The sequence below is a fragment of the Capsicum annuum genome, chromosome 11 (genome assembly GCF_002878395.1).
Source record: "Capsicum annuum cultivar UCD-10X-F1 chromosome 11, UCD10Xv1.1, whole genome shotgun sequence".
NCBI classification, from domain to species: domain Eukaryota; kingdom Viridiplantae; phylum Streptophyta; class Magnoliopsida; order Solanales; family Solanaceae; genus Capsicum; species Capsicum annuum.
The window spans coordinates 39,564,679-39,574,488 of record NC_061121.1 but is presented as its reverse complement, the minus strand read 5'-3'; the positions used below and the strand labels follow the sequence as shown (position 1 = coordinate 39,574,488).

At 31.9% G+C, this 9,810-nt stretch overlaps 1 long non-coding RNA gene across 1 annotated transcript; it reads left to right on the top strand.

Moving 5' to 3' along the window:
- The first annotated feature begins 5,114 nt into the window (after nucleotides 1-5,114).
- On the top strand, nucleotides 5,115-7,664 carry LOC107846538. Its single transcript, XR_007046596.1, has 3 exons — nucleotides 5,115-5,365; nucleotides 6,232-6,580; nucleotides 7,219-7,664. It is a non-coding gene; the product is annotated as an uncharacterized LOC107846538 (long non-coding RNA).
- The last annotated feature ends 2,146 nt before the right edge of the window (nucleotides 7,665-9,810 follow it).

The following is a 9,810-nucleotide window of genomic DNA, read 5'->3' as shown; positions in this document are numbered from 1 at the left end:
TTAAATGTTTGAAAATTCTTGAAATAGTAAAAAATGATTTTTTCAGAATTTTATGGCCAAATATATTTTTTAAAGTTCAACTCCAAAAAGAGGTGAAAAATTTTCAGGCCAAACGACTCTTTAGTGAAATTCAAGAGGGGGGGGGGGGGGGGGGGGGGTATTGGAAACTTTTTCTAAGTCGACTGATCAGCCTTGTCAGTCAACACACCTACAAATTAGTATACTAAACATAATAATGTAAATTCAAATGCGTAAATAAATAACCAAGCATGTAAGAAATTAACACAAAAAATTATTTTGGTTCGGAACACCGATGTGGTACCTACTTCCAGCCCCCTTGGGTTACAAGAGCTTCCTTAAAGCTTTCAAAGTAGGAGTTGAAGTACAGATGGGACAGACAGTTTCTGAATCTTATTTTGTTATTTATATCTTGTAACACTATGTCAACTGGTATAACTAGGTTGATTTGATCTTTCTCCTTTGTAACTATTGTAAACTTGAAATTACAAAGCTTAAGTTAGTCAAAAATAATTTTTTGGTGAACCACTATAAAATGGACGCTCCTAAGTGCCGTAAAACCCTTTTTAGGGCGTTAATTAAATTCTTACTTAATTTCTCTAATTTAGAAAATTTATTTCTGTTTTTGAATCTTTGAAATCTCTTTAAGTTTTGTTGATGTTTTCGATAAAATTCAAGTGGCGACTCTGTAAAACTTTTTCAAAATTATTATAAAATTTTCTTGAATGTTATGAAATTCTTTAAAAAGATCAAAAACCATTCTCTTTGAAACAAAATTTGAAAAAGGCTAAAATAGGCAATGTCCAATTTCATCGTGAAAATAGAAAAAAATATTTTTAATTTTCAAAGCTAAAAATGATACTCTATTTGGAAATTGAAGTTGTACTTCTCCATGAAATTAGTTAGATATGTTTTTGAAATTTTTTAAAATTCTTGAAAAAGTAAAAACTAATTTTTTCAGAATTTTATGGCCAAATATATTATTTTAAGTTCAACTCTAGAAAGAGGTGAAAAATTTCAAGGCCAAACGACTCTCTAGTGAAATTCAAGAGGGGGGGGGGGGGTTGGAAACTTTTCCTGAGTCGACTGATCAGCCTTGTCAGTCAACTCACCTATAGATTAGTATACTAAACATAATAATGTAAATTCTAATGTGTAAATAAATAAGCAAGTTTGTAAGAAATTAACACAAAAATTTATTCTGCTTTGGAAATCCGATATGGTACCTACTTCCAGGCCCCTTGGGCTACAAGAGTTTCCTTAAAACTTTCAAAGTATGAGTTGAAGTACAGATGGGATGGACAATTTCTGAATCTTATTTTTTTATTTATATCTTGTGACACAACCTCAACTGGCATAACTAAGTTGATTCGATCTTTCTCTTTTGTACCTATTGTAAACTTGAAATTATAAAGCTTAAATTAGTCAAAAAATGATGTTTTGGTGAACCGTTTTAAAACGGACGCTCCTAAGTTCCGTAAAAACCTTCTTAGGGCGTTAATTGAACTCTTACTCAGTTTCTCTAATTTCGATGATTTATTTCTGTTTTTGAAACGTTGAAATCTCTTTAGGTTTTGTTGATGTTTTCTATAAAAATCAAGTGGCGACTCTATAAAACTTTTGCAAAGTTATTTCAATTTTTTCTTGGAATTTATCAAATTGTTTAAAAATATCAAAAACCATTCTCTTTTAAACAAAATTCGGAAAAGGATAAAATAGGTAATGGCCAATTTTATCCTGAAAATAGAAAAAATATTTTTTATTTTCAAAGCTAAAAATGATGCTCTATTAGGAAATTGAAGTTGTACTTCTCCATGAAATAAGTTAGAGTTGTTTTTGAAAATTTTGAAAATTCTTGAAAAAGTAAAAACTGATTTTTTCAAAATTTTATGGCCAGATATATTTTTCGAAGTTCAACTCCAAAAAGAGGTGAAAAATTTTCAGGGCCAAACGACTCTTTAGTGAAATTCAAGAGGGGGGTGGGGGGTGGGGGGTGGGGATTGGAAGCTTTTTCTGAGTCGACTGATCAACTTTGTCAGTCAACTCACCTACAAATTAGTATACTAAATATAATAATGTAAACTCAAATGCGTAAATAAATAACCAAGCATGTAAGAAATTAACACACAAAAAATTTTCTGATTCGGAACACCAATGTGGTACCTACTTCCAGTCCCCTTGGGTTACAAGAGTTTTCTTAAAGCTTTCAAAGTACGAGTTAAAGTACAGATGGGATGGACAATTTCTGAATCTTATTTTGTTATGTATATCTTGTGACACAGCCTCGACTGGTATAACTAAGTTGATTCAATCTTTCTCTTTTGGAACTATTGTAAACTTGAAATTACAAAGCTTAAGTTAGTCAAAAAATAATTTTTTGGTGAACCATTTTAAAACGAACGCTTCTAAGTGCCATAAAAATCTTCTTTGAGCGTTAATTGAACTCTTACTTAGTTTCTCTAATTTCTAAGATTTATTTCTATTTTTGAATCTTTTGAAATCTCTTTAAGTTTTGTTGATGTTTTCTATAAAAATCAAGTGGCGACTCTGTAAAACTTTTTCAAAGTTATTTCAAAATTTTCTTGAATTTTATGAAATTATTTAAAAAGATCAAAAACCATTCTCTTTTAAACAAAATTCGAAAAAGGATAAAATAGCTAATGGCCAATTTCATTGTGAAAATAGAAAAAAAAATATTTTCAAAGCTAAAAAGGATACTCTATTTGGAAACTGAAGTTGTACTTCTCCATGAAATAAGTTAGAGTTGTTTTTGAACTTTTTGAAAAAGTAGAAACTGATTTTATCAAAATTTTATGGCTAGATATATTTTTCGAAGTTCAACTCCAAAAAGCGGTGAAAAACTTTTAGGGCAAAACAACTGTTTAGTGAAATTCAAGAGGGGGGGGGGGTTGGAAACTTTTTCGAAGTTGACTGATCAAGCTCGTCAGTCAACTTACCTACAGATTAGTATACTAAACATAATAATGTAAATTCAAATGCGTAAATAAATAAGGAAGCATGTAAGAAATTAACACAAAAATTTATCCTGATTCGGAACACCGATGTGGTATCTTCTTACAGTTCCCTTGGGTTAAAAAAGTTTCTTAAATCTTTCAAAGTATGAGTTGAAGTATAGATGGGATGGATGATTTCAGAATCTTATTTTCTTATTTATATCTTATGACACAGCCTCGACTGGTATAACTAAGTTGATTCGATCTTTCACTTTTGTAACTATTGTAAACTTGAAATTACAAAGCTTTATAGAGACTAAGGGTTGAGACACACTAAATAGCTGTTTGGCCATAAAAACTAAAATTTTTCGGATTTGGAGTTGAAGTTGGAGTTGAAATTAGAGTTGGAGTTGTGTTTGGCCATGTCTTTTTTGATTTTTTTTTACTTTTGAAAAAACTTTTTTAAATATGATTTTATGCTCTAACTTTTACAAACTATCAAAATCACCCAACTAAAATTTACCTACTAATGAAAAAAGAACACAATTAACCACTATTATAAAAATAATTACATATACATGACCATATTTAATGAATTTCAATTATGACAAATATAATATTTACATTAATAGCCGTTTTCTCATATTTGAAAATTTTAAATATGGATGTTATATTCACAAATTACTGCTTCCTGTTTTTTAGGTAACAAATATTACCTTTCAAACAAATTTATTTTTTTAGGAATTTATTTAATTTATTTCCTTCATTTTCCGTTCCTTAAAAATAGAAAATGATGAGTTGTTATTAAATTTTAGGGTGCCGCTAATTTATTTCTTTAATTTTCTTATACATGAAAGATTTTACTGTGTGTGAATAAATTATTTCTATGTAAAACATGCTTTGCATATTTATGGTATATTATATCATATACCATAAGTATATAAATATGCTTAGTATGTTTCTTTATACTTTTTATTTTTTATATATGTGTGTATATGGTATATACATGGTATAAACTTCATATATAACATACTTTGTACATTTATATTATAAATATGCTTAGTATGCTTCTTAATACTTTGTATATTTATATATGTGTGTATATGGTATATACATGGTATAAACTTTATATATAACATACTTTGTATATTTCTATTATAAATATAATACTTTATATATTTATGGGTATAAATATAAATTAGCAATAAAATAATATTTTAAATAAGGGAGAAAATTAAATAAGAGATAAAAATAATGATGAGAGAGAAAAAGAGATATATATTAATTAGGATAGCATTAAGTTTGAAATTATAATTATCTTATTCTTTAAAACTGCTATATACGTAATATTGAAAAAATAATGTTATAAGGAGAGTTTTATGTAAAAATTTAAAAGATTGGGGTTATATGTAATAATAATAAAAGTTGAAATTGAAGTTGAAAAATTGTGAAAACAACAAAAACCTGTTTTTCCTTTTCAGAAAAAATTTTCGGAATTGTTTTTCAAATTTTCATGGCCAAACACCACAATTTCCAACTCCGAAAAATTTTTTCGGAAAAAAGAAAAAAATTTCCATGGCCAAACGGGCCCTAAGAGTTTCCTGCGAAGTTGCGTGTCGTCCTGGGTCTTCAGTCTTCCCTTTCATATCCTTTAGCTAATCAGAAATCTTTGCTCCATAAGGAAAATTCAAGGGATTTCTTCTCAATTAAGGATTTAAATTGATTCTTTGATTGAGGCATCTATTGCTACACAATTTGTAGCTAAATATGAAATTTTTCTGGCTAAACACTTTAGCTACAATATTTTATCGTAGCATTCGTAACAAGATATAGCGTGGCTAAAAGTTAACTACAAACTTTACATAATCCATGGCTAAGAATTTGTACTTATTGCTACAAATTTTTTTAAAACAATATCTACATTAGCTATGGAAAGTAAAACTTTAGCTATGCTCTTAATATGTGTCAATTATGGGAGTATCTCACTACAAAAAACCGATCTAATTGCGCGGTTTATTTACGGTTTAACCTCCATAAAATTATATGAAATACGGGAATTAAAAATTCATCGCTAAAATTTATAAATTTACGATGGTTTTAATCCCCGCTATCCATAAAAAAAATAGTGGTAAGTATTGACATAAAAAAACCACTTTCCCTCTTTTGTTTAATTGGCCAATAATTTCCCCCCCAAAATATTTTCTCTCTCATTTTCCCAAAAAACCCCTAATCGATTGACAACTTTTACCAAAATCTTGGTTATTCCCGCAAATACCAAAAAATTGAATTTCATTAGTTTTCTTTATTTCTTGACCCAATTAATTTCAATTCTCATGAATAATTAGAATTTTGGGAATTTAATTCGGAGTTGTTCCAACTGATCCATTGATCAGGTCAGTTTAATGTTTTTATTCCTATTATATATATGTGATCTTGGATTCCAATCAATTTATGTTTTTTTTTTCGAAAGAAAAATAATTTTCTTGTAAATTTTCATATGGGTTTTGGGAATTTGTATGAATTTTTGATGGATTCGAAGGATTGATTGATTTAGATTGAAATGCGGATAAATTGATATATGAATTAGGAATTAATTCGGAATTTCATCTGTTTTAGTATTATTTTTATTTTTATTTTATTTATTTATTTATTTACTTATTTATTATTGTGAATTGTTAACCAGTTATGTGGACTTTGGCTCAGCCAAGTTTTTGCTGGAAATTCTATTAATTAAATGAGTAGAAATAGTAGATTTATTTTAAGACTATAATCTGACAGCCGATGTTAGTTTGTTACCTCATTAGGTTTGGTGAGTTAAGGCTTGTACTTATCCCTGTAAGAGGTTTTTGTTTTTAATGGAAGGTCGCGGGATGCTCTGTCTAGTGGTATAAATTCGTGTAAAAAAATATTTGTTTGATATAATTCTAATTTAGTGTGTAAGGTTTTTGCATTAAGACTTTAATCTGCTTGTTGATCTTTGATTTATAAGAGTTTATGTCAGCATTTAAGATTCATATTGTGGATTCATTAAATGAGTAGAAACAGTAGATTTAGCGGTAAATGCATTTGCTGGAAGATCTCAAGTACAAGTTGGTAAGTTAAGCTCCATTTTGTTTTGATTTTAGCGTGTTCATGAACATTAACATAGTAAAACATATTATCAAATACATTGAATCTTTTTCTATTATGCATATCTTTGTCATCTGTTTGTGTTTCAAAATTAGCCTTTTCTTTAAACATAATTAGGATGACATTCCAGGAGCTATGAGTTGATGGAGCTTATATTCAAAGTTTACATATACAAAGAAGGGAAAAGGCCGATTTTTCATCAACCTTATCTTAGAGGAATTTATTCATCCGAGGGATGGTTCATGAAGCTGATGGAGGATAGTCACCAGTTCGTGACAAGGGATCCACAAAAGGATCGCCTGTTCTATCTGCCATATAGTGCACGTTAGTTGCAAAGGGCACGATATGTGCCTAACTCACATAATCTTAAGCCGTTATTAGTGTTCCTGCGGAACTATGTGAACATGCTAGCTGCAAAGTATCCTTTCCGTAACGGCACACGTGGGTCAGATCACTTTCTTGTTGATTACCATGATTGGGTATGCTTGCTTATCATTATTGTCTGCTAAATTAGTTATTTCCTTCATAAGCATTCTTCTGTGGATCTAAACTTTAAAAGTTACATTTTACGCATGGGGAGTGGGACTTACTTTTATATAAGAAAAGATAGACTGATCTACTTTTAAGAGCTCAACATGTGTGGATTAGATTCATGCCAATGTTAGAGGAGCGGATCTATTATCCATCGAGTTTCGAACCGTGCATCAATGATCTTCTGGTCTGTTATAAAAGAAAAGTTCTTTTCCTGCATAATAAGCTACTCTCTCCGTCCCAATTTATTTAAAACTCTTTTCTTTTAGTTTGTTACAAAAAGAATATCGCCTTTCTATATTCTCATTTTACCTTTAGTGAGATGATTTATAGCCCACACAAATATCGTTGATTTTTTTTATACCACAAGTTTTCAAAGCCGCTCTTTCTTTCTTAAACTTTGTGTCAGTCAAATAAAGGCACATAAAATGAAAAGGAGGGAGTATATAGTACAAATAAGAAAACTTTTTTGCAATTATTATGTCTTGAACTCTTTTCTGGTCATTGATTTGGAACGTTATGCATTTTCGATTGACGAGTATTTTACGTTTTCTTACTACTATTATGTTTTAACAAATTCTTACAGGGACCTTACACACTAAAGGACCATGAGGAGCTAAGTAGAAACACTATAAAAGCTCTCTGCAATGCAGATATATCTGAAGGAATATTTGTTTCTGGGAAGGACATTTCCCTTCCTGAGACCACTATAAGTAATCCCAGGAAGCCTTTTAGAAATGTAACACCCCGATTTGCTGAATTGGAACGCGCTACACGGTGCTCATGACCCCGAGGGACCACAAGCTAACCCATGACTGATATTTGTACCTGTATACTGCAAATCATGACATAATAATGTGGAATATGTAAAACTGTAAGGCCATAAGGTTCAACTAAATAAAACCATGTCTGAAAATCATAACGTCCATGTGCGTGAAAATACCCAAAACAGCTCAATCTGAAAGCTAAGTCTAAACGTAAATCTGAAAGCCTCTAAACTATTTGAATAAGGAGTTGAAGGAACATGTCTCCAACTAACTCCGTAACACTGAACTGAAGAAATAAATAAATGTATCAAATCATATTGTCTTCGAATCAATGAGGACTCACTGTGTCTCTGCGACTGGAATGCTACCGTTACTGCTAGGCTGGAGCTTGTGTCTCGAAACTTATGGTGTAACATGAAAAGAAAGCACCATAGCGCAAATGTGTTAGTACAACTGGAGTACTGAGTATACGAGGAAGGTAGGCTGAGCATAAAGGGTATCATGCATGAACAACACTGACTGATTAATATGAACGTGGGAGTGCAAACATACATATATAGAATCTGGGACCGTGAATGCGTGATAGCAAGACCTGTAAGCTAATACATGGTTTACTGATAACTGTCATGACTGATACTGCAAGTTGATAACATAGACGACTGTATCTGACAGTCTTGTATATATTAAAATCTGAAGAACACCTTGAGTTCTTTTACTGAGATTGATACTGAAACTGTGGGAGGTAGTGTTTAACCGACATGCCCCATGTATGCCGTTATGGCTAAGTTGGGGTCCAATTTCTGCCCTGACTGGAGGGGTGTCAATATCGTGCCACGGTTAAGGACAGCTTATGAGTGACCCTTATCTGGCAGGTACTCAATGAGAACGATGGGAACCCTAAACTGACAGGTTAAACCACCCCATCAAACCTAATCTGACAGGTTAAGATGTCTCAACCTACGCTGGCTACGTAGTTCTGGAACACAAGGATGACTACTAAGAATCACACCCTGAACTGGAGGGTAAGTTCCCATCCTTGGGTTCACTCGGTGCTAACCTCTACTCCCATCTGGAGGGACTGAACATGACTAATTGACTATACATAACTTAATCTTACTGAATTCCGTTGACTGGCGGAATGTTACTGATATTTGACAACTGACTGAGATCATGAGGTTTTCCTGAGTCATATGACTGACTGAAGTCTAAGGAATCATAGCTTGAGTTCGGATATCGTGAAACATGACATGGCTCTAGGCACACAGCTATAATTTTCTGGTCCGAATACTCCCAGGACTCGATAGGAGGAAATTGGCACACATGACATGACTTGATCACAAGAGTTGAGTCCACAATTCACAATATCATAAGTAGGGGATAGTATACTTCATGTATTTATTCAACATTTCAAACAGGATAGGAAAAGCATAGATATATTTTGTGTACATAATTTATATCTCCATTATCATACATGCTTTATACCACAACAATAACAACACATAATTTGCATGGAAATTCGTATTGGAGTGTATGGCTAACATGAACTTGTTATTTAGATATCATAAAATCATGTAATATGAAGTTCTAACATACTAGGCATTTTATCGAACACCTTGCATGCATTCTTTAAGGCATAGGTGGATTTCATACTTGCATTCTATCAATCCACCTAAAGATCATGTTTTTCAACTAACAACATAACTTTCATGAGATATACAGTCACGATACTATTATATAGCCAAACAAACAAGCATCAACATGGGTATGATCATATCACCACAACCAACCAAGCTTTTGTATTTGAAAGATTGATTCTTGAACTCCACGAACGAAAGGAATCTGTGGATGAACACTACGCATACCTTGGAAGGGAGGTTCTTGATGATTGAGGGAGGAATTTCCTTGAAATTTGATCTTCAAGCTTGATTGTGCAACCCTAGTTGTTTTTCTCTTATGGTGCTCTTGGATAATGAACTTTGAGATGTTAATAGGGTTGTAATGTGTTTAGAAGCTATAAATTTTGTGAGGTTAAGTTTAGGGACATGTAAGGAGTGTTACAAGACTTAACTACCCTCAAAATAACTCAAAAACTAAGTGTTTTCATGGCTGAAATCATAGATGTGCGCCACATATGATATCGCCTATATTTACATAGGCGCTGCATATGATATCACCTATATTTACATAGGCGTCACATATTCTATCGCATATGCTTTTCAGTGGCCATGTGCGATTGGTTAGGCGGCGCATTCTACTTTGAAAGGCCATAACTTCTTGCTCGGGTGTCGTATTTTGATGAAATTGGTATCGTTGAAAAGCTAATTCGATTCTCTAAAATTTGGTGGGTCTAAATCTGCCAAAATTTCACATATCAATCATGTTATTCTTGTTCAAAGATGACCCTTGAAAAA